Consider the following 24433-nt stretch of genomic DNA (forward strand, 5'->3'; position numbering starts at 1 on the left):
AAAACGTATATAAATAGAGGTGAAGTTGCACTAAGGAGGGTTTTTGCCCAGCGTATTCCTCCAAAACAGTTTGAAACCTCTGGTCTGTTACTTAGTGGCATTTGACATCATTTCAACTATTAATTCCTGAATGTTTATAGCAGCACTCAAAGAGCATTTTAGTTATTAGTTCATATGCTGAAAGATCCAGCAAAGATGACTTTTTCTGTGAGTTGGCTTACCTCCTTTCAATAAATGTTTTGTTTGCGTATAATACTGGAACGTAATTATTTTTAAGCCAGGACTATGGTAAGGCCACCTCTTCTTAAACTAGGCACAATGGTCCCTCAGCCAATATCTAAAAATGTAGCTCCAGTGTTCTTGCCTGGAGATTCTGTGAACAGAGAAGTCTGGTGAGTTACAGTCCACAGGGTCGCAAAGAGTTGGACATGGCTGAGCAACTTTCACTTTCACCACAGGGTCTACAGAATCCTGAAACTTCCTGCAGTAATGTGAAGAAACATGACCTTGGAAGATCTTCTTTTCTTTTACTGACTTTTGCAGTTCTGTCCCTAATCCTAACTTACCATGCTGTCTCTAGACGCATGCCATTTTTACTTTAATTTCCTCAGCAATAGTAAAGCAAAAGGAATAAGATTATGGACTTTGGAGACAGATTCCCACAGTTTGGTTTGAATCTCAGTTTTGTTATTTCCTAGTTTTGAATCCTTGGGCAAATCAATTAGACTCTATGCCTCTGTTGCCTCAACTGCAAAACTGGGGATAATAGTAACTTACCTTACAGGGAAGTAATGAGGGCTGAGTGAGTTAATATTTGTACAACAGTGCTTGGCCTATGGTCTTTTCTATCCTCCTACTCCAAGGCTCCTGCCTTTCCTTACATGATTTTCCCCTATTTATCTGAGTCCGTTAATATAAGAACTATGAATGAAAAACTTCAGCTGTTCCACGCCAGAGTGACTAAAGGTTTAGTGTGTGATGTCACATATGGGGCAGAAGAGGGGTCAATTTCTGCCAGAGGGACCCTCTGGCAGTTCCTTTTGTGCAAAGGGCCAATAGTCACCTGTTTCCCCAAGGTTCTCATTTGTCATTTTCAAGATAATCGCTGTGAAAGGTGGAAAGGCCTTCTCAAGGGAAACTGAGGCTGCTATCTGAGAGTTTTGAGAACTCAGATTTGTCTTGAGGTTGAATTAACTGGATTTGATTGTAGGAATGAATTGATATTACAATTTATTTCCCTAGAACCACATACTTAAATTGTTAGTCTTATTGATGATCACAGTGAAATTGCTTTTAGTTCATCTAATTGTCACTGAGACAACTTTTGAAGGACATTTTATTTAATCAAGCTAAGAGGTTTCTAAAAAATATCTTTGGCAGCGAATGTTTTTTAAACCTTCACTGAGTAAGAGAGAGCAGTTTTTTTTTTTTTTTCTTTCACAGAGATCTTTACACTTCAGGCAACAACCCTTGGCTCCAGGATCAGTTGGATGCAATAGATGATATCTCTAAGTGCCATTAAACCCCACAATTTTAATTTAAAAAAATATTTTATTTCCTAAATTAATGTTCTCTAGTAACAATGTCGGAGAAGGCAATGGCACCCCACTCCAGTACTCTTGCCTGGAGAATCCCATGGACAGAGAAGCCGGGTAGGCTACATGTAGCCCATGGGGTCGCTAAGAGTCGGACACGACTGAGCGACTTCACTTTCACTTTTCCCTTTCATGCACTGGAGAAGGAAATGGCAACCCACTCCAGTATTCTTGCCTGGAGAATCCCAGGGACAGAGGAGCCTGGTGGGCTGCTGTCTATGGGGTCACACAGAGTCGGACACGACTGAGGCGACTTGGCAGCAGCAGTAACAATGTCATGACTTGTTTCCTAAAATTCTTTACTGAATAGTAAATGAACTCTCTCCTTGCTCCCAACTGTCACTATTGTCTACTTAAACAGATAATAAAAAGAAATCATATCACATACACAAACACACACACAGTTATACATCCTCTGATTGTTATAAGAATTTTGTGTTACTTTATTTTTTAAAATTTAATATTTGTGTTCTCTGTACAGAATCCTTTGCATAAGTTAACAATTACTGTGAGAAGATAAAAGACTGATTTTGATAGACTGTAATCAGAGCTGGTCACAGACCCCCACATAGATTTCTACACTTTAACAAAATGCTCTTTTGGAAGATTGCCAGTGAATTAACCATAATGCTTCAAAATTACTTGGGTGAATTTTGATGTCGTGCAGCAAGTTTTTAGAAAGACAAAAATATTTTCTTTTCCATCAGTGTATTTTTGAAACAATCATATTTTTGTACGTTAATCTCTTGGCCCCTGGTGTGGTAGGAAGCAGAGAGTTATGATTGTCAGAGTGATGGAAAGCCAATTTCATTCATTCCTGCTCCACAAACAGGTGCAGAAAAGAAGAAACACAAACTTGACTTTTTAATATTATGTTCTTGATGAATATCACAATATTATTCAAAGCCAGCCTGAATTGATTCAGGGATAGACTGAGAGTTTGGAAATAGCAGATACAAACTATTATATATAGAATGGATAAACAACAAGGTCCAACTGTATAGCACAGAGAACTATATTCAGTTCCCTGTGACAGACCATAGTGGAAAAGAATATGAAAAAGAATGCATATATATGCATAACTGAATCACTTTGCTGTATAGAAATTAACACAACATTGTAAATCAACTGTACTTGAATAAAATGAATTTTTAAAAAAACAGCCTAGATTATAGCTGAGCCGTCCCTGACTTTGAGAATTAAGTATATGTTGTCCAAACACCAGATGCCCCAGCCTGAAGAAAGTCTAGTGCCCCCACGCCTACTTCAGAGTCATTCTCTCTTGTGTTTATTCCAGGGGCTACATTTCTACACCACTCAACTGTCAATCCCTCTTTCTTCTTTCAGAATCAATCTCGGGTGAAACAGAATCCACTTTACTCACTTTCCCAAAATCCAATCCTATAAAGAATATGTGGTCATGCAGAATGTCCCCAAGGCTAAGGGGTTTGCACTTACCCTTTAGAGAGCCCTTCCTCCAAGTCCCTCAGCTGCTGGGCATTCCTCACTGGCCACTTCTCCTCAGTTTCTAGCCTCCTGGCATAGACCAGCTTTTTCTCACACGTTCCCTCTTCCATAGCCATACTCCCCATCATGTTATTACATAGAGCTCTGTTGGTCTCTGCACCTCATTCATGGTCTCATTCTACACTGTTCCCTGGCTCATCAAGGTATTTTGCTAAATAAGACATTTATTAACCTTCCAAAAATAACTCCTTGGCCAGCAGTCAAAATAATAATTTCATATACACATGCAGCTCACATTTTTTTTTTTTCTTCTCTTAGCAGTTGTTTTCTGCACTCAGTGCCTTGGTTTTGGTATTTGTCAAGTGTTGATGCAGAAGAGTAGGACACTTAACATCACCACCCAGTAACTACTTCCCCTTGGTCTAAATGATACTTTCATTTAGGGTCCTGATGTCTGCTGGAGAAACTATCTGATATATTTTATGTCTGTGCCACAAGGACCACATGAGCAATCTGGATGCTGCTTGGACATTTTCTGTAACTCTTAAGTGCTAAGTATGGTATTTTCTGTTTTTAAGAAAAGTTTAGATTTCTATGGCTGGTATTCAGAGACTGCTTTCTCAGAATAGAGCTCACCATTTTCATTGGCACAGCACTGCCATGTCACAGGCCCCTGCCATTCCTTTCTCCTACCCCATCCAAGACCATTGATTTAAAGATTCTTCCCAGACTTGACCCTCACAGTCCATTGATTTGACCTTGTATCTTCCTTATTCTCTACTCCTGGGCTTTGGCCTCAGGCCCCAGGTTTGCTCTTGGCATGTTCCTTGAAATGCACAATTCCTTGTCTCCAAACCCTCTCCCTATGGGCCAAACAGCCCTTTCTCCCCATGCATTAACCAACTTCGTACTTGACCAGAAATCAACCTGGACATCCCTATACTCACTTTCAACTCCTATCGCATCTCTCATTCTCAGACTCTAGCCAGAAGGAGGACTGACCTGAGACCATCTGGGAGTTTTGAGCCTCCAGGTTCATGCTGAAGCCTTAGCTACAGCCTGAAGTCAGAAGAACTTAGTTTCTTATAGGAAAGATTTACTCTGTGCACAAAAAATATGGCAATTAAATGTGTTAAAGTGAATAGCTTTCTCGGCTCAGTTAAACTTTCCATGAAAGTAGGACAATTAAAGTGCTAAGCTTAAGCCTTCTTGGTAATCAGTAACTCCTGTTTAAAATGATGTAGTCTAGAATAACAATTCTCAAATCTGGCCACACATCACAATTATATTTTATTATATTTGATATATATGATTTTTTAGTCAATAGATATTAACTGAATGCCTTCTATGGGCCAAACACTATTCTAGACCCTGGGATTTGATCGATTTTCATGGTCCTCAACCCCAGTCAACCCCAGGGAATGCAGACAAAATGTACAAACTTAAATAAAATAATAAATAAGCAAACAAGGAATATATAAATAAGACCCTCTGAATAAGAAATATGAGGTGATACAGTAGTAGAGACTCTGGGGATGGAAATGGGAGAGGTATTTATCTCCAACGGCTTCTCATATTGGTCATGTGGAGGTAATATCAGTAAAAAAAAGGAGACGGTTGTGTAAGTGTCTGGAAGATGAACAAGAAGAAATTGTAAGTGTGAAAGCCCAGAGAGGTAGAAAACTTGGCAATTTAGAGGAACAGAAGTAAGAACTTTGTCCTAGGGAAATAAGGTATAAGATTTGAAAACTGGAATGAAACTGAGTTCAGTGAAGTAGACAGAGGCTATACCCTTTAAAGCCTTCTAGGTCAGTAAAGACTTTTAACATAATGATACATGGAAAGTGAAGCCAGTAGAGATTTTTCACTAGGAAAGTAGCATGATCTGACATGTGCTTTAGAAAGACAATTCTTGCTGGTTTGTGGGCTGATAGTAGGACACAGTATTCTTGCCTGGAGAATCCCATGGACAGAGGAGACTGGCAGGATACAGTCCATAGGGTCGCAGAGTCAGACATGACTAAAGTCAGTCTTAGAAGCAGCAGTAGGACAGAAGTAGAGAAGATCAGGTAGGAGGTTGTTTCAGATTCCAAACAAAACATATTATTAGACTGGTCTAGTTGGGCAACTTAGGACTAAAAGGGAATAAAAACAATAAAACTATACAGTAATATCAGTGGACTAGTGAGGAATTGTAATGATGATTTTCACACACGTACACATGTACACATATACACTATTGTAATCTTCATAGCAACCCTGTGGAGTGAGATGTATATGATTATTATGATCCCCATTTTACAGATAATGAAACTGAGTTCCAGGCAAGCTGGGTGACTTACCCAAGGTCAGGTTAAGTGTGACAATTTGATTTCCAGTTGTGTAGTTTCTCTATGCTATGCTAGCAAGAAATAGTCAAGTAAGAAAATATTTTAAAAGTAAAGCCTACTGGAATTACTGAAGTATTGGATGTGGAATATAGAGAAAATGAGACACAAGGATGACTTTTAGGCTTTTGACCTTAGTAACTGAACGTGGGGTGTTCCAGATTTCTGAGAGAGGCAAGGCTTGGAGAAGAGGTGACTTGGAGAAAGAAATGTACCATCATCAGTTTGCTGTGTCCATGTTGAATTGATATGCCTATTAAACATTCAAGTGATGATGTTCAATAGGCAATTGGCTATCCAAGGCCAAGGTCAGGGCTAGATAGATTTGAGTGTCATCAGAAGATAGATGACATTCTATGTTGTGGAACTTAATAAGGCCATGAAGGTGGACCTTAAGGAGGCAGAGGACAGAGCCCTGGGGCACCTCTCTATTGGCAGTCCAGCAGAGGAAGAAGAGCCAGCAAATGAGACCAGGAAACAGTAGCTAGTGAGCTGCAAGGAAAATCAGAATGATGAGGTGTCATAGATGCCTGAGGAAGAACGTGTTTCAAAGACAACCTTGTCAAATGCTAAGGGGAGAATAAGAGAGAGGAAACACAGAAATCCTCACTGGCTCTGGCAAGGGATGAGTTAGCTAAAAGCCTGGTAACAACAGTTTCTGATTGAGTTGGTAGGCAGGTAAAGACATGGAGACATCATGGAGATAGATAGTTCTTCTAAGGTTTCTGGTGAAGTCGAGCCAAGATGGATGAGAGTCATAGCCAGAAAGAGACATTGTACAAGAGGAACTTTTTTAAAAAGACAGGGGACATTAGGGCATGCTGATGCGTCATTAGGAACCATCCAGTAGAAAGGGCAAAATCCGTGAGTTAGGAGTGAGAGATATAACTCACTCCTATATAAATGTAGCAATGGCATCTGCAAGCATAAGAGGGATGAATTGCGTGCAGGAATGGAGCTTCTGAAAAACCAGATGCCTCTGAGACAACCTGGGAATTCCAAGTCTTTAAGTCTAAGATGGAGGCTAAATATCTGGGTTTTTATAAAACCCTGAGGGTGTTTCAGATGCACAACCAGAATTGAGAACCACCAATACAGCTTTTAGAATAACACTGAAAGCTCTTGAAACACCTTAGGTCCAGTTCAGTACCAAACTCATTGGTTTCAACCACTTTTCAATCTAACCTTTCTTTGCCCTCAGTCTTGAGTAGTACTTTTCCTGAACCTTCAGACTCAAATGCAGAAGCCCTTCCCATGTGTGCCCATTGCCAGAGAGCTTTTGAACCTGAGGAAAGTTTATAATCAAGGGGCTCCGAAGTGGCCTTTGATGGCTCTCCTGCCATGGCTGTGGGTTTGAAACCCCTAGGTCTAACTTTGGCTCTTTGCTGATGAGAGAAACAGTCTGCTGCATGGTATTCCTGATTGACTTCAAGTTCTTACCTTCTATTCCTCTCATTTTTGTCCTCTCCTTCATGTATGCTAAGTCACTTCAGACGTGTCCAACTCTTTGTGCCCCTATGGACTGTAGCCCTCCAGGCTCCTCTGTACATGGGATTCTCTAGGCAAGAATACTGGAGTGGGTTGCCATTTCCTTCTCCAGGGGATCTTCCTGACCCAGGGATCAAACCTGCATCTCTTATGTCTCCTGCATGGGCAGGCAGGTTCTTTACCACCAGCGCCACCTGAGAAGCCCCTTATCCTGCTGCTGCTAAGTCACCTCAGTCGTGTCCGACTCTGTGCGACCCCATAGACGGCAGCCCACCAGGCTCCCCCATCCCTGGGATTCTCCAGGCAAGAACACTGGAGTGGGCTGCCATTTCCTTCTCCAGTGCATGAAAGCGAAAAGTGAAAGTGAAGTCGCTCAGTCGTGTCCGACTCTTAGCGACCCCATGGACTGCAGCCTACCAGGCTCCTCCATCCATGGGATTTTCCAGGCAAGAGTACTGGAGTGGGGTGCCATTGCCTTCTCCGCCCCTTATCCTAAGAGAATATAAAAAGAAATTTTAAAAGTTATAAAGCAGCATACTGGTGGTGGTCTGAGTAGAAATACTTAACTGTTCCCTTTTAATCTTCAGTTTCTATGACAGCCTGGTGACAGGTAGCTCCAGACATACCTGTCTTAAGGTACATGGTATATATATTTTTCCTGATTAATTCCTATACAACTGTGGGTCACTTAGCCACAATCAATCAACTAGTTCAGTTCAGTCACTCAGTCGTGTCCGACTCTATGCGACCCCATGACCCGCAGCACGCCAGGCCTCCCTGTCCATCACCAACTCCCAGAGTCCACCCAAACCCATGTCCACTGAGTCGGTGATGCCATCCAACCATCTCATCCTCTGTCGTCCCCTTCTCCTGCCCTCAATCTTTCCCAGCATCAGGGTCTTTTCAAATGAGTCAGCTCTTCTCATCAGTTGGCCAAAGTATTGGAGTTTCAGCTTCAACATCAGTCCTTCCAATGAACACCCAGGACTGATCTCCTTTAGGGTGGACTAATTGGACCTCCCTGCAGTCCAAGGGACTCTCAAGAGTCTTCTCCAACACCACAGTTCAAAAGCATCAATTCCTCGGCACTCAGCTTTCTTTATAGCCCAACTCTCACATCCATACATGACCACTGGAAAAACCATAGCCTTGACTAGACAGACTTTTGTTGACAAAGTAATGTCTCTGCTTTTCAATATGCTCTCTAAGTTGGTCATAACTTTCCTTCCAAGGAGTAAGTGTCTTTTAATTTCATGTCTGCAATCACCATCTGCAGTAATTTTGGAGCCCAGAAAAATAAAGTCAGCCACTGTTTCCAGTATTTCCCCATCTATTTGCCATGAAGTGATGGGACCGGATGCCATGATCTTAGCTTTCTGAATGTTGAGCTTTAAGCCAACTTTTTCACTCTCCTCTTTCACTTTCATCAAGAGGATCTTTAGTTCTTCACTTTCTGCCATGAGGGTGGTGTCATCTGCATATCAGAGGTTATTGATATTTCTCCCAGCAATCTTGATTCCAGCTTGTACTTCTTCCAGCCCAGTGTTTCTCATGATGTACTCTGAAAATAAGTTAAATAAGCTTATTTAATAAACTTATTATATAAATAATTATATAAGTAAACTTATATATTTAAAATGTATATAATATACATAAATAATTATATAAATAAACTTATATAACGTAAGTTATATAAGTTAAATAATGAACTAGGTTTAGAGACAAAAACTCCTTTTTGGTAAAGGGTCTTGAAGTTTAAAAAAATATTCCTTCCTGTGTCAGTATATAACTTTGTACTAACAGATTTCTGATTATAAAAATAGTCAATAGTCACATTATAGAAAATGAGGAAAATATAAGGAAATAATGAAAAGTGAAAATGTTAGTCACTTCTGTTTGTCTGACTCTTTGAGACCACGTGGACTGTAGCCCATCCAGGCTCTTCTGTCCATAGGATTCTCCAGGCAAGAATACTGGAGTGGGTCGCTATTCCCTTTTCCAGGGAATCTTCTAGACCTGGGGAACCCAGATCCTCCACATTGCAGGCAGAACCTTTACCATCCGAGCCACCGTGAAAAGGAAATAGGTCAATTGTAATTACACCTATCAGAAATATATGCTGTTGACATTTTGGCATGTATATTTTAAGTCATTTTTTTCCTCTGTTGTACTTAATCAAGTTGTTGTTCACTCACTCAGTCATGTCTGACTCTTTGTGAACCCATGGACTGCAGCATGCCAGGCTTCCCTGTCCTTCACTATCTCCCAGAGTTTGCTCAAATTCATGTCCATTGAGTCAATGATGCCAATCAAATTTAAAAATCATAAATGTCATTTTATACAGATAGTAGCTTGCTCTTTCTATAATTTATCAAAAATATCCCTCACGTGAGCCAACGTTGCTTAAAATATTACTTGATGGCTAGCAGAGATTTATCAAATGGATGCTGAGTACCATTTATTTAATCACTTTCATTGGCTACTTAGGTTGTTGATACTTTTTCCTTATTATAATGAGGTGATGGGTATCCTGGTGCAACAAGCCTTTATACACACATATTTTAATAGAATACTTAGTGCATGACCATTCTTTTCAAAAAGTTATGCAACTACATTTCTTCATATCTGTTTAAATGAAGCAGTGGCTTTGGGAAGTTGGCTGTGATGGGGCAGCAGTTAGGGAGAAGCACCCAACCCACCCTCAAGGAGCCACCATGTTGCTCATCATAGGATACAGTGACACAGCTGAGACAGTTTCAGGGATCTACATTCTCGGGAAAGCTACAATGCAGGAAGTCCTGCTATTCTTTCAAGGCACTCTGTGAGTACTCTTACAGTTGTAAGACATAGTGGCCCTGCTCAAACGGACTTAACAGAGAGACTGTAACTAGAAACTGAGGTGTAACAGTGGATGAAGGCATGGATTAGTGCAGGCATTCAGACCATGTCAGGGAGCTTTTTCCATCTCTCAGCCCCACTCTCTGATGAGTTGGTTTCGTTCTTAGGCAGGCTCTCTCCATTCAGTGGCAAAGAGGACAATTGGACGCTTCCAGCCTTGTTTCTCACTGCATCAGAAAACCACTGAAAGGTTGTTTCTCTTTCCTGGTAATTCCATCCAAGCTCTCAGACTCCAGAAGAGGATGTCATTGACATGTGTTCACATACTGAAAATTGGAGGGGGAACATCACAACTGACAGTCCCATTATTTCTAAGATTTGGGAAAGTTCTTCAGGTTTCGTTATTTAAATGTCAGAATTGCTTGAATACCACTGAGAAAGGTAGGTTCTTACTTGGGTATTGTCTTTTCTTTGTCTTCTGTGGTGTCTTCTTTCTTTTTCTCTTATCTCTCTCCCCCTCTCTATCTTTTTCACTCTCTCTCTTCTCTACTTCTCCTTCTCTCCCTTCTTCGACATCTCTAGGCCTGGACTGTTACTTGTTGCTGGAGTTACAAAGATCCATGCAGCATTTTCTCTGCCCTGGAGACACATTGTTGGAAGGAAGACACAAATATGCTAATTTAAATAACAAAAAAATAAACATTAACATTTATAAAAAAAATTTTAAAGTATGTCCAAGGGTCAATAGAACACCAAAATAGAAGGATGTGATTGGATTTTTTGCGAGAAGACCAGCAGATAAGAAAGTGCCATTTGAACTGAATCTTTGAGGCGTTGTCTACATTCTCTAGGCAAACAGTTCAAGAAAAGGCAGAGGTGATCTTGGCAAGTCACCAGTGAGCAGTGCTGTGAAGCAAGATCTTAATTCCCTGCCCAGGAACTTAACCTGGGTAACCTGCATGAGAACCAGGAATCCTAGCCACCAGACCAGCAAGGGCTAGAGGCTAGAAGCTATTTTCTCTGGATCTTTGCCCCCAGTGAAAAATGTATTTATCACGGAAGAAGAAACTATAAATACAGGCACAAAGTTCATTATTAGAGACATAGCACAACAACAAGTGGGAGAGCACACAGAGAAATGGTTTGTTTAGTTAAGACAGAAGCAAGGCAGAAAAGCATGCCTGGAGAGGAAGGGTGTGGGCATCCCACCTTGTGAGGAGGAGTACAGTAAAGAGGTGGTTAGTTCATTTACATAGGTCAGTTCTTCCTGGTCTTTTGTCTTCTTTCAGGCCAATCATCTGGTTTCTTTTTCCACACCTGACCTACCATGGAACCCTCCCCTGGCGTGTGCACGCACCCCTCAGCCAAGAGAGATCTCTAAGTGAAGGCTTCTAGGAGGAGCAAGACTCAGTATGGTCTGGTGTTATCCCCTGATTTTTGACCCACAAGGAGCCTTTCTGTCTGGTGTAATGTCTCCCTTGTCCCAAAAGAGGGGGGAGGGAGATCCCTTAATCCTTTACTCAAACAGGAGTGTGCCCCTCTTTGTCCTTACCTTGACTAATTGCCTTGACTACTGCCATGGCTCTTACCGTGAGGTGTTTACAAGTGACAAACACTGGGTATTTACCCTGTTTCTGTTGTTACTTCCATTTTGGATGGCAAATAGGAAGCTGACTGTAAATGCCTTAACTGGAGCCCACCTATCTCCTTTCTCAGAAAATGCTTACAGTTCTAAGTATCCAGCCTGAAGCCCACTTCTTTGTGCCCTGTGACATGTAAACAGGAGGCCAGTTGTAAATGTCTAAACTGGAGCCCATCTATCTCCTATATCAGAGTGAGTTGACTGGACAAAAGCAGAAAAGTCTGAAACAGCATCAAGCAGCTATCAGGATGCAGGCCTGCCTAGAGCCTGGGTACATTCTTCCAGAAATTAAACTGGAAGGCTGGGCCAGTCCTAGCATTGCCAGTGCATGGAGCCACTCATCTATTCCACACATGTGTATTAAAAGCTAACAGTGTTTATTTAAAAAATTCATGGAGCGTCTAATCAAACCTCAATCTGTTTATAGATAAACAGCCCCTTGAATTTCCCCAATGTCCTGGAGCTACAGCTCCTCGTGTGGCTTAGCCCATCTTTAGAGCATAAAATAAAACAGCCGAAGAAACATACCAAGTAAGGGTGCAAAGCAGACCTGGGTCATGGAGAGAATATTTATGACTTTACAGTTTACACCCCCACCGACTCCTTTGGAGTGTAGAAAAAAGATGTGCCTTCCATAAATTAGAGTGGTACCAATCACCAAAGCCTTTGATCTGTGTGCGTTGTCTTGCTGCTGTCTCTTCACTATAGATGTGAAGGAAATGAACTTGTCTGCAATTTAAGTTTCCTGATAATAGGCAGCGGGGCTGTCCTCTTACTTTAGGTTCTGTTAGCATCTACATCGCTGTTTTACAGCAGCCCTTTTGGCCTTCCAACTCCTGGAAGCTTGTTCAATCAAGACATAACCTTTCATCAGTTATGACTAACTGCTGAGGGGAAAGAAAAAAAAAAAAAAAAATCCTCAGTGTGAGGTAGTAAGCTACAGTGTTAAGGGGACCCGTAACTGCATTGCCTGGCCAGGGCCTGATTTGAGTGGAAATGTGTTAGAAGCACCTCAGATGTTAGAAAAAGCTAATATGTCAGGAATTAATCTGCATAAATATGGTACTTAGCCCTGCTCAGATTTAGGAGCTGGTAAGAAAACCCCAAATCTTAGAGAAAGACAATGCATCAAAGCCTAATCTCTATAAATATTCTAACAGCTCTCAAAGAAGAAAAATGAACCATTGGGCCAGCATTAATTGTGCCCAGAGGTAATTAGAACAAAGTGTTGTTAATTGTGTGTTGGTTTAATATTATGTAGCTGTGGCCTTGTTTTTTTTCATGAAGGGTATAAATTTTGATGTCAGAAACTGAAAGCTGCCTGGCTTGATTAATCAAAAGGCCTCAGTTTGCTTAGTCATTGCCAGTTAGGCATTTTAATCCTCACTATCCCGGCAAAGTATAATTAAGCCTGGTATGTCACGAGTATAATTGGAAAACAAAACCCCATATCTTGGTTGTTTTTTCATTGTGGGTTTCTGAGTTATTCTAGATGTAGCACTTTTTAATAACTTACTTAAGTGTCATGAATAAAAATTACAATCTGTGATTCAAAAAACTGTATGATTGATGAACAGAACCAGTTCCCAGTTACAGACTCACAGCATTCTATAAACTCTATTAGTTTGCCAGGAGAAAATGTTACACAGTCTTGGGGGAAAAGAAAAGCTGTGGCTCCAGAATGGGGTCCAGAAAAATGCCCTTGTTATATAGGTATTGCCTTTATGTGCTGAGTCAGTAATATGGTCACCCTAAATCTAAGAAGTGTAAGAAATCCACTTACTCTGATTTCTGATGACAGTCTTTTGAGGGTGACCTAATTCATTAGCATTCAAATCAGCCCCAACCCTAGGGGCTTTCTACTTTGGGAGTGGGAAATATACAGTTTTAGTCTATAACCAAAGCATTGTGACCAAGTACTCTGTAAGCAGATCAGGGAATTTAAAATTTGGATGTGGGAGGAGAGATTATAAATACAAACTGTCCTGGATGTAAAAAAAATCTCTCTACAGTATTGACTTGCGTAATTAGTCCTATTTCAGAACTATCTAAAAATATCTTTGTTTTTATTTGTGAATTTAACTTTCTAAATATAAGCGTCCTCAGCATGATGCTTAATTGCATCCCTGGTTTTCTAATTGGAGCCCATTAGTTACAGTCACCCAGGGTAGGCTTGACCTCTTCAGTGTTCAATGTTGCCAAGTGTTCAACTAATATAGGGACATTGGGCTTTTCTAGAAAGTTAACTTTCTGATGTGCTCTTAAAGATACAGCTTGTAAAATGTTCCTGTTTTTTGGACAGACAATATCTCAACATAGCAAAGAAGAAGGAAATGCTTTTAAAATTACACAAGGGTACATGACCTGTTTGGAAACTTTGGATCTTTTTTTCTCAAGGCAGAGTCTTTTCCTTTACTTGTGTCTCATTGGTAGTCATATCCATGGGGGCTTTCTTAGAAACAGGAAAAGGATCTTTTCCTGTGACATCACTATTATTTTTTTTTTTGCTTTTTATATGCCTAGAGCCAAAGTCAAATTGGCTTTGGTAATCTCATAAAATACCAAGATGATTGTGAATTCATTTAGAGGTGACTGCCTCCCTTATAGCATAGTAGCTTGGAAGAAGGGACTCTAAGTAATTCCAGCTTAAAATGAGAAGCAACCACAGGCAAACCATACGATGTGCCACTGTTTCTAAGTCCATATGATAAAATGCTTTCCTCAGAAATCCAAGTAACCAAGAATCTCCCTGCAGTCTAGTTTTATGAGAGAGACAAATAAGCAAACAAACATGTTTTTCTCCTCCCAAAGCAGTGTCTGCCTTTTCCTGAGATTAATGTAAATTCTTGAGTGCAGACCCCATTTATGGTCTTTCCCAGTTCTCAGTGCCCAAAACCTGATACCAGCGGTTTCATGGCAAGGGCATAAGCCTTTTATGGATCATCAAAAAAATCTAAACCATGCTCATTATCAAGCAATTATTATTGTAATAGATTATCACATAACTATTATATAGATTTAATAAGTATATATTGACTAAAATAGTGATATTATAATTATAAAAATGATATAATACTACAACCTCTTGTTGCCAGCCAAATGTAAATTTGGTAAATTCACTGGCAATACATTTTGGGGGGAAAATATTAAAAGAGACATATCTGGTAATCTTATGTAGGATCTTCAATTATTAATAGCTCAGCTCACAATTTTCAAAAAATAATTTTTCAGAAGTATTTCTAGTAAGGTGCACTCTAGGAGTATGTATTTAATGAACAGATTGAAGTTTGGTTTGTTAAAAAATATGAATTTCTTTTACCTGTTATGACAGTTTTCAAAGAGCTAGAAAAGAATTCTTTGTTCTTCCTCCTCTACCATCACCCTGATACCCTTATATTCTTCACTGATTCGCGGACAAGCGGGTAGATACCCAGACACACACATATGTGGTCTGTGTTGTACATACCTGCCTCCCTCTACCCTAGGCTGCCGGGGCATCTGAGAGTGGACACTGTTTTAGTGAGTCACACAGGTGACTTGAGGACCCTGAGATATTGTGCCTCCAGACTTCTAGGCTGTTTCCTTTATCACTGATCCTCATATTTCACTTCCTCACCAATTTCTTCGTATCTTCTCATCCCAGGAGTGATTCAAAGGGGGAGGGAATCTCTTGTCTTTCCTTCTCACCATGTTTTTTTTTTCTTTTACTTTACTTTTAATTGAAATATACTTGATTTACAATGTTGTGTTAGTTTCAGCAAATTGATTCAATCATATATGTATATATATTCTTTTCAGATTCTTTTCCATTATAGATTATTATAAGATATTCAATATGGCTCCCTGTGCTATACAGTAGGACCTTGTTATTTATATAAAGTAGTGTGTATGTGCTATACAGTAGGATGCTGTTATTTATTTTATATATAGCAGTGTGTATATATTAATCCCAAACTTAATTTATTCCTTCCCATCCCTCCCCTTTGACAACCATAAGATTGTTTTCTATGTCTGTGACTCTGTTTCCATTTTGTAAATAAGTTCATTTGTATCATTTTTTATATTCCACATATACCAGATATCATGATATTTATATTTCTCTGTCTGACTTATTTTACTTAGTATGATAATCTCTGCTGCTGCTAAGTTGCTTCAGTCGTGTCCGACTCTGTGCGACCCCATAGACGGCAGCCCACCAGGCTCCGCTGTCCCTGGGATTCTCCAGGCAAGAATACTGGAGTGGGTTGCCATTTCCTTCTCCAATGATAATCTCTAGGTCCATCCATTTTGCTGCAAATAGCATAATTTCATTCTTTTTATGGCTGAATAATATTCCATTGTGGATATATACCACACCTTCTTCATCTATTCATCTGTTGATGGACATTTAGGTTACTTCCATGTCTTGGATATTGTAAATAGTGCTGCTATGAGCACTGGAATGCATGTATCTTTTCAAATTAGAGTTTTCCTATTTTTCCAGATATTTGTCCACAAGTGAGATTGTTGGATAATATGGCAATTCAATTTTTAGGTTTTTTTTGTTTTTTTTAGGGAATCTCCATGTTTCCCCATGTTTCTTTATTCTGATTTCTCTGGTTTCTTGTTTTTCTGAATCAGGACACCAAAATTCAGTGTGACATAGGCCTTTCCTCATCCATTGGAATTTTCTTTTCCTTACACATAATGAATTGGTTATAACGAATCAGACAGTCACCCTGTATTAATCTTTGGCTGGCTCTACACTTGATTTATTTGTGCCCAGGGATTGCTATCCACCTGCCAAGGTGGAGGTATGGGGAAGAGGTGGTAGGGCCAAAATGTTGAACCTTGGTCTGCAGTCATTTTGAAAGCCACAGCTTCCAAGAGGCCAAATTCTGACTGGTCAGGACACCAAGATACACCTCTGTGTTGGTGCCTTTCATCTTGGAATTTGCATGGAGCATCTGGAGAATGGGTCTCTCCTTCCCACACAGCCTTTCCTTTGAAGCTGTCCAGAGGGCCCATCACTGTTTTTCACTCCCATCTACTAGGCTCAAATTTGGTCCCCAAACTTTTACTCTAAATAGCCAGTGTACGTTTTCTCCAGTCGCTCATCAGCGGGGCTGTCAGTTGCATAGTTTCTCCGCCTCTCTGCCGATGCCCCTTTGCTGTGATTTAGGGAGTCCTTAAAACAATTCTTCTGCAGTCTCAGCGGGCAACAGTCCCTTTTAACTTCTCTCTGCAGTTATTTGGTTACCTGCTGCCAGCTGCTCTCTGCCCAGAACCAGCTGAGACGAATCTTGTTGCAATGAGCTACAAACCTACAGAAAGCCAAACTAACCTTCTAAACCAGCCATTCATAAAGAGGACCCATTTATTTTTTGGAAGCCTCACATGCATGGTTGCATCAGAAAAAAGTATAGAGAAGGGGTCTATAGGATATAAAAAATAAAGTGGGAGCTGTTTTGGTATAAAAATAACTAAGTCATTTCTATGGTGGTTCTACCATTATTCAAGTCTGCCCACAGGCGCTTGTCACTGTTCCCCTCCCTTCCCTGTATCCCGTGGGCATTCGTTGAGGAGGCTATGTGGATGCCAAGATATTAGAGAAAGATTTTGGAAGATCCTATGTATCTCAGGTCAGGGTGATTTCAGTTTCAGTAGCAAGTTTATATATTTCAGCACTGAGGCTAGTATCATAGTAATCCTTCCTGAAGAAGAAGAAGATATTCTCACAAGACAGTGCACTGGCAATCCAGGATAGAGGGCAGTTGAAACTGGTGAAAAATGCACTTTATATAGCTCTCATAATGTGATTCTGTAAATTTGCATTTCTTTTATTTGGGATTTAAGTTCCCTTCCTCCCCCCCCAAAAAGCTAGTGTCCTGTCGTCCCTCTCTAAAGTGTGGGTTCCCAGAGGGTAAGACAAGGAAGTACAGTTTCACCTTGAATTTCTATTGAACAGAACTCACTGTGTTGAATTGTAGCATTTGCTTAAATCACTCAGGCAGTACACTCTGCATATGAATGCAAAGGTTTATAACAAGAAGAGGGGCCCTGCTAAAGGAATGGTGTACCAAGATAATAGTCACAGAACTAATCTGTTTTTCATTCTTTGGCTGCAAGGAATTGTGTACTATCTGCTGAGGGAATCATTTCATTTTAAAATTACACTTTATTATTAATACTGATAAACCAAGACAGGACAAAACCCAGGAGACTCACCTATTTTGCATCATTTCTAGTTTTCATTTATTCTACTCTCAGTAGTATGTAAATAAGCATATCTTATTTTAAAATCAGCACTGCTGTGCAATGTCTTTAATGACTTTTAGGCAGAGTTGACTAATCCATAGGTCATCTTTTTTTTTTTTTTTAATTTAATTTTTAAATACTTGAGAGAAGAGCTCTTCCAAAAAAAAAAAAAAAAATCCCAGTGTTAACAACTTGAAAATCTATAATTCTTATAGTTCTCCCATTTTGATCTTTATGTCACAGAATATTTAATTTTCTTTTACTATATGGATTGCCACTTCTATTTGAATTCACCTTAAGCATATGACAAATAAAAACCCTACTCTGATCCTATGAGTAGAGGTAACCAATATGTCCCCTGTGAAACTGAATTTTTATTGTTTGTGGGGAAAACACCAGAATTTCCTTTGTCTGTTTTGATCTATGCTTTGTAACTATCACTTTTCGAAAATGAATCCTGTGATAATTTGGCCTCATATATGAGCTTCTGAAGGTGATAAAGCATTCATGAATTGGAGCTACTGACTCACTTTTTACAGCTTTCATTTCCTTGTCAGCTTTTCACCCAGAGAAATTAGAGATGTTTTGAGGAGGTGGGAGGTAGTGAGAGCTTAGCCAGTACCCGCAGAAAGATCGATGGTATCTTAAGGGCAGCTGTCCCCTGCAGGGTCATTATAAATTCCAAAGACCAGCAAAGCATCATCATTACTCATTATTGCTGAATTAAAACCTGGGTGTTCACCCTCTGGAAATGGTATCAGTTTCCCCATTTCCTCTGGATGCCTTAGGAGGTCACTTACCTGCCAGAGGACAGGCCGTTTCTTAGAGAATCTTGCTGAGAATCTCACCCCCAGCTCCTTTCACAGAAGCCAACTTGGAAATTGATTACTAAGCAGTCTGAGGAGAGATCCCACGGTCAGCCTCCCCTCCTTTCCCTTCCAACTCCAACTTCTTCAGTAACTCTCCCATTTCACTAATTCCCTGTATTTTAGCTCTCCACCCCACCCCAACTCTGAGAGTCTAATATTAAAATGCAAATCTCTTAGGATAACTATTACATGATGATGTATTTTCTGACAGAGGCAAGTAGGACATGCCTTTACCTATATTAAGAAAAACAAAAATTCTGTTGAATAGATTTAAAGATCAAATTGACTTTATTTGGTGATTCATGAATTGGTCAGCATCCCATCCAGCAACAGAAAGGAGCTCTGCTAAGCTGTAGAAAAAAGGAAGGGTTTTAGAGGTGGAAAGGGAGCTGTAAGAGGAAACTTAGCAAAAAAGTGCATTGTTTCAGGCAAGGTTGCCCTCCTAAGGGGAATGGAAGGAGTCTGTACGTCTGTTGGGCAGATTATCTCACTAGTGCTGAACAGGTAATTCCAAGTTGACTGATTAAAGATTACATTCCTGAGAAAGGCTGAAACTGCAGTAAGTTTAAGTATTGAGTCTCAATTTGTGCTAAGCCTAGTGACTCCATTTTGGGCCTGTTTTCTCCTTTTTAATACCTGTTAGCCAGGGAAGTAAAGAGAGCTTATGGTTTGGGTTCTGTAATTTTCTGAACTTTGAAATGTTCCTAATACTGAAGCAGCATGATAGAAATAAGCAGAGTCTGAACTCTTTATTCCTGGGTTCAAATCCTTCTCCTGTCACTAACTCTGGAGCAGTTCTCTAACACTTTAGAGATTCAGTTCCGCGTCTATACCATGGGAATAGTAATACATATGCAAATAGATTAAATGTAAAAGTAGTATTTTTAAATGCTAGCATTGGATATGGCACAATAAGAGTCCCTGGTTTCTTTCTTCCTAAACCGAATAGCAGAATCTTTAGAGTTATTCTTTTTAGTGAGACTGAGGCAGACAGAACCTTGTGCACCAGGACCCAGGAAAAAGGAGCAGTGACGCCACAAGACACTGACCCAGACTTGCCTATGAGTGTCCAGGAGTCTCCAGTGGAGGCGTGGATCGATGGTGGCCTGCTGCAGGGTTGGGGGCACTGAATGTAGCCGGACATGCATGGGATCTTTTGAAGGAGGTCACCATTATTTTCATTACCTCCACCATAGTTTGGCCCCAGGTAAATAGCGGGGAGGGAACACAGCTCCACCCATCAACAGAAAATTGGATTAAAGATTTACTGATGGCCCCACACACCAGAACAAGACCCAGTTTCCCCCTCAGTCAGTCTCTCCCATCAGCTCAATTCAGTTCAGTAGCTCACTCATGTCCAACTCTTTGCGACCCCATGGACAGCAGCATGCCAGGCTTCCCTTTCCGCCACCAACTCCCAGAGTTTACTCAAACTCATGTCCATTGAGTTGGTGATGCCATCCAACCATCTCATCCTCTGTCATCCCCGTCTCCTCATGACTTCAGTCTTTCCAAGCAGCAGGGTCTTTTCAAATGAGTCAGCTCTTCTCATCAGGTGACCAAAGTATTAGAGTTTCAGCTTCAACAATCAGTCCTTCCAATGAATATTCAGGACTGATTCTTGCCTTGAGAACCCCATAAACAGTATGAAAAGGCAAAAGATAGGACACTGAAAGATGAACTCCCCAGGTTGGTAGGCGCCCAATATGCTAATGGAGATCAGTGGAGAAACAACTCCAGAAAGAATGAAGAGACTGAGCCAAAGAAAAAACAACACCCAGTTGTGGATGTGACTGGTGATAGAAGCAAGGTCCGATACTGTAAAGAGCAATATTGCATAGGAACCTGGAATGTTAGGTCCATGAATCAAGGTAAATTGGAAGTGGTCAAACAGGAGATGGCAAAAGTGAATGTCAACATTTTAGGAATCAGCTAACTAAAATGGACTGGAAGGGTAAATTTAACTCAGATGACCATTATATCTACTACTGTGGACAGGAATCCCTTAGAAGAAATGGAGTAGCCCTCATAGTCAACAAAAGAGTCTGAAATGCAGTACTTGGATGCAATCTCAAAAATGACTGAATGATCTCTGTTCATTTCCAAGGCAAACCATTCAATATTATGATAATCCAAGTCTATGCCCTGACCAGTAATGCTGAAGAAGCTGAAGTTGAACAGTTCTATGAAGACCTACAAGACCTTTTAGAACTAACACCCAAAAAAGATGTCCTTTTCATTATAGGGGACTGAAATGCAAAAGTAGGAAGTCAAGAAACACCTGGAATAACAGGCAAATGTGGCCTTAGAGTACAGAATGAAGCAGGGCAAAGTTTAATAGAGTTAATAGAGTTTTGCCAAGAGAACACACTGGTCATAGCAAACACCCTCTTCCAACAACACAAGAGAAGACTCTACACATGGACATCACCAGGCAGTCAACACCAAAATCAAATTGATTATATTCTTTGCAGCCAAAGATGGAGAAGCTCTATACAGTCAGCAAAAACAAGACTGGGAACTGACTGTGCCTCAGATCATAAACTCCTTATTGCCAAATTCAGACTTAAATTGAAGAAAGTAGGGAAAACCACTAGACCATTCAGGTATGACCTAAATCAAATCCCTTATGATTATACAGTGGAAGTGAGAAATAGGTTTAAGGGACTAGATCTGATAGACAGAGTGCCTGATGAACTATGGATGGAGGTTCATGACACTGTACAGGAGACAAGGATCAAGACCATCCTCAAGAAAAAGAGATGCAGTAAAGCAAAATGACTGTCTGGGGAGGCCTTATAAATAGCTGTGAAAAGAAGAGAAGCAAAAAGCAAAGGAGAAAAGGAAAGAAAGATATACCCATTTGAATGTAGAGTTCCAAAGAATAGCACGGAGGAATAAGAAAGTCTTCCTCAATGATCAGTGCAGAGAAATAGAGGAAAACAATAGAATGGAAAAGACTAGAGATCTCTTCAAGCAATTTAGAGATACCAAGGGAACATTTCATACAAAGATGGGCTCAATAAAGGACAGAAATTGTATGGACCTAACAGAAGCAGAGGAGAAGGCGATGGCACCCCACTCCAGTACTCTTGCCTGGAAAATCTCATGGATGGAGGAGCCTGGTACACTGCAGTCCATGGGGTCATGAAGAGTCAGACACGACTGAGCGACTTCACTTTCACTTTTCAGTTTCATGCATTGGAGAAGGAAATGGCAACCCAGTGATGGAGAATATAGGACAGAGAAGGAAATGGCACCCAGAAATGCCATTTCTCCAGTGTTCTTGCCTGGAGAATCCCAGGGACAGGAGAGCCTGGTGGGCTGCGATCTATGGGGTCACACAGAGTCGGACATGACTGAAGCGACTTAGCAGCAGCAACAGAAGCAGAAGATATTAAGAAGAGGTGGCAAGAATACACAGAAGAACTATACAAAAAAGATCTTCATGACCCAGATAATCGCAATAGTGTGATCACTCACCTAGAGCCAGACATCCTGGAATGTGAAGTCAAGTGGGCCTTAGGAAGCATCACTATGCACAAAGCTAGTAGAGGTGATGGGATTCCAGTTGAGCTACTTCAAATCCTAAAAGATGATGCTGTGAAATTACTGCACTCAATATGCCAGCTAATTTGGAAAACTCAGCAATGCCCACTGGACTGGAAAAGGTCAGTTTTCATTCCAATCCCAAAGAAAGGCAATGCCAAAGAATGCTCAAACAGCTGCACAATTGCACTCATCTCACGTGCTAGTAAAGTAATGCTCAAAATTCTCCAAGCCTGCCTTCAGCAATACATGAAGCGTGAACTTCCAGAGGTTCAAGCTGGTTTTAGAAAAGGCAGAGGAACCAGAAATCAAATTGCCAACATCCGCTGGATCATCGAAAAAGCAGGAGAGTTCCAGAAAAACATCTATTTCTGCTTTATTGACTATGGCAAAGCTTTTGACTGTGTGGATCACAATAAACTGTGGAAAATTCTTCAAGAGATGGGAACACCAGACCACTTGACCTGCCTCTTGAGAAATCTGTATGCAGGTCAGGAAGCAACAGCTAGAACTGGACATGGAACAACAGACTGATTGCAAATAGGAAAAGGAGTACGTCAAGGCTATATATTGTCACCCTGCTTATTTAGCTTACATGCAGAGTACATCATGAGAAACGCTGGGCTGGATGAAACACAAGCTGGAATCAAGATTGCCAGGAGAAATATCAATAACCTCAGATATGCAGATGACACCACCCTTATGGCAGAAAGTGAAGAACTAAAGAGCCTCTTGACGAAAGTGAAAGAGGAGAGTGAAAAAGTTGGCTTAAAGCTTAACATTCCGAAAACTAAGATCATGGCATCTGGTCCCATCACTTTATGACAAATAGAATGACCTCTGGGGAAACAGTGGAAACAGTAGCAGAGTTTATTTTTGGGGGCTCCAAAATCACTGCAGATGGTGATTGCAGCCATGAAATTAAAAGACACTTATTCCTTGGAAGGAAATTTATGACCAACCTAGACAGCATATCAAAAACCAGAGACATTACTTTGCCAACAAAGGTCCGTCTAGCCAAGGCTATGGTTTTTCTAGTAGTTATGTATGGATTGTAAAGAGTTGGACTATAAAGAATGCTGAGCACTGAAGAATTGGTGCTTTTGAACTGTGGTGTTGGAGAAGACTCTTGAGAGTCCCTTGGACTGCAAGGAGATCCAACCAGTCCATCCTAAAGGAGATCAGTCCTGGGTGTTCATTGGAAGGACTGATGTTGAAGCTGAAACTCCAATACTTTGGCCAACTGATGAGAAGAGCTGACTCATTTGAATAGACCCTGATGCTGAGAAAGATTAAAGGTAGGAGGAGAAGGGGACAACAAAGGATGGGGTGGTTAGATGGCATCACCAACTCAATGGACTTGAGTTTGGGTAAACTCCAGGAGTTGGTGATGGACAGGCAGGCCTTGCGTGCTGCAATCCATGGGATTGCAAAGATTCAGACATGACTGAGCGACTGAACTGAACTGAGGCATTTCTTTTCATACAGCTTGTAGGCAAAATGATCTATGAAGAATGTTAACCATGGGTGCTATGCTTTCTTAATGTCTCATAAGGCATCCAGATGATGGAAAATTACTTCCAGTAATTCCCAAGTGCTGAGAGATCCTTCTGTATGCTTCTTGGGCAGTTTTATTGCTGCTACTGATTCCCAAGTTCCCTTGCCCTGCTTCTTCAGCTGTCCTGTCTTCCCTCCAAGTTAAGGAGCCAGAGAAACCCCTGACAGTGCTTCTGGTCACCTTCCCTCCTCCTTTCCCACAGGAGGGATAAATCATCCCCTCAGCATTCCATGTTTTAAGTGGGACTGGGGGGAGACTGTTCAGTTAGACCATTTCCCAGGGCCCTGATTTCCTCAGGGATGTGGTTACAGGGAGTGTATCATCCAAGAGTTTCCTTCTCCTATCCCTGAGGAGCAACATCACAGCCTTTCCCTTGCCAGGTGTCTGGGGTAACCAGCCAGCTCATGGTCAGCTCTTCTTGACAGCCCTCTTCAAGGTCTCATCCCATGGGGTCACAGAGAGTCAGACATGACTGAGTGACTGAAATGAATGATCTTTAAACAGCTTTCATATTTTAGAATGACCTCTCTGAAGTTGTTCTCCCAGGAGGTATACCCACTAGTGCTAGTTCTCTCCCCAGAGGCCACAGAGAACAATTTAATTCCTCTTCCTTAACAATCTGTCTTATCGAGGGAGAGCCCTCACATCCCCTCCAGGACTTTTCTCCTTTGGACTAAATAGGTATATTTTCTTCTGCTGTTGCTTTACGTGATTACAATTAGGTTTGTTGTTGCTTAGTCACTTAGTTGTGACCGAGTCTTTTGTGATACCATGGACTGTAGCACACCAGGCTTCTCTGTCCA

General features: G+C 40.8%; 1 protein-coding gene and 1 long non-coding RNA gene across 4 annotated transcripts in view; both read left to right on the plus strand.

Annotated features, from left to right (window-relative positions):
* The window catches only part of NCKAP5 (NCK associated protein 5), a 1233002-nt gene that overhangs the window by 909512 nt on the left and 299057 nt on the right, over positions 1-24433 (plus strand). The window lies entirely within an intron of this gene.
* On the plus strand, positions 9943-12273 carry LOC145541799 (uncharacterized). The gene is made up of 2 exons (XR_014079295.1): positions 9943-10216; positions 11065-12273. It is a non-coding gene; the product is annotated as an uncharacterized LOC145541799 (long non-coding RNA).

The sequence above is a fragment of the Giraffa tippelskirchi genome, chromosome 3 (assembly GCF_054371585.1).
Source record: "Giraffa tippelskirchi isolate mGirTip1 chromosome 3, T2T-mGirTip1v1.2.pri, whole genome shotgun sequence".
In the NCBI taxonomy this organism is placed as follows: Eukaryota; Metazoa; Chordata; class Mammalia; order Artiodactyla; family Giraffidae; genus Giraffa; species Giraffa tippelskirchi.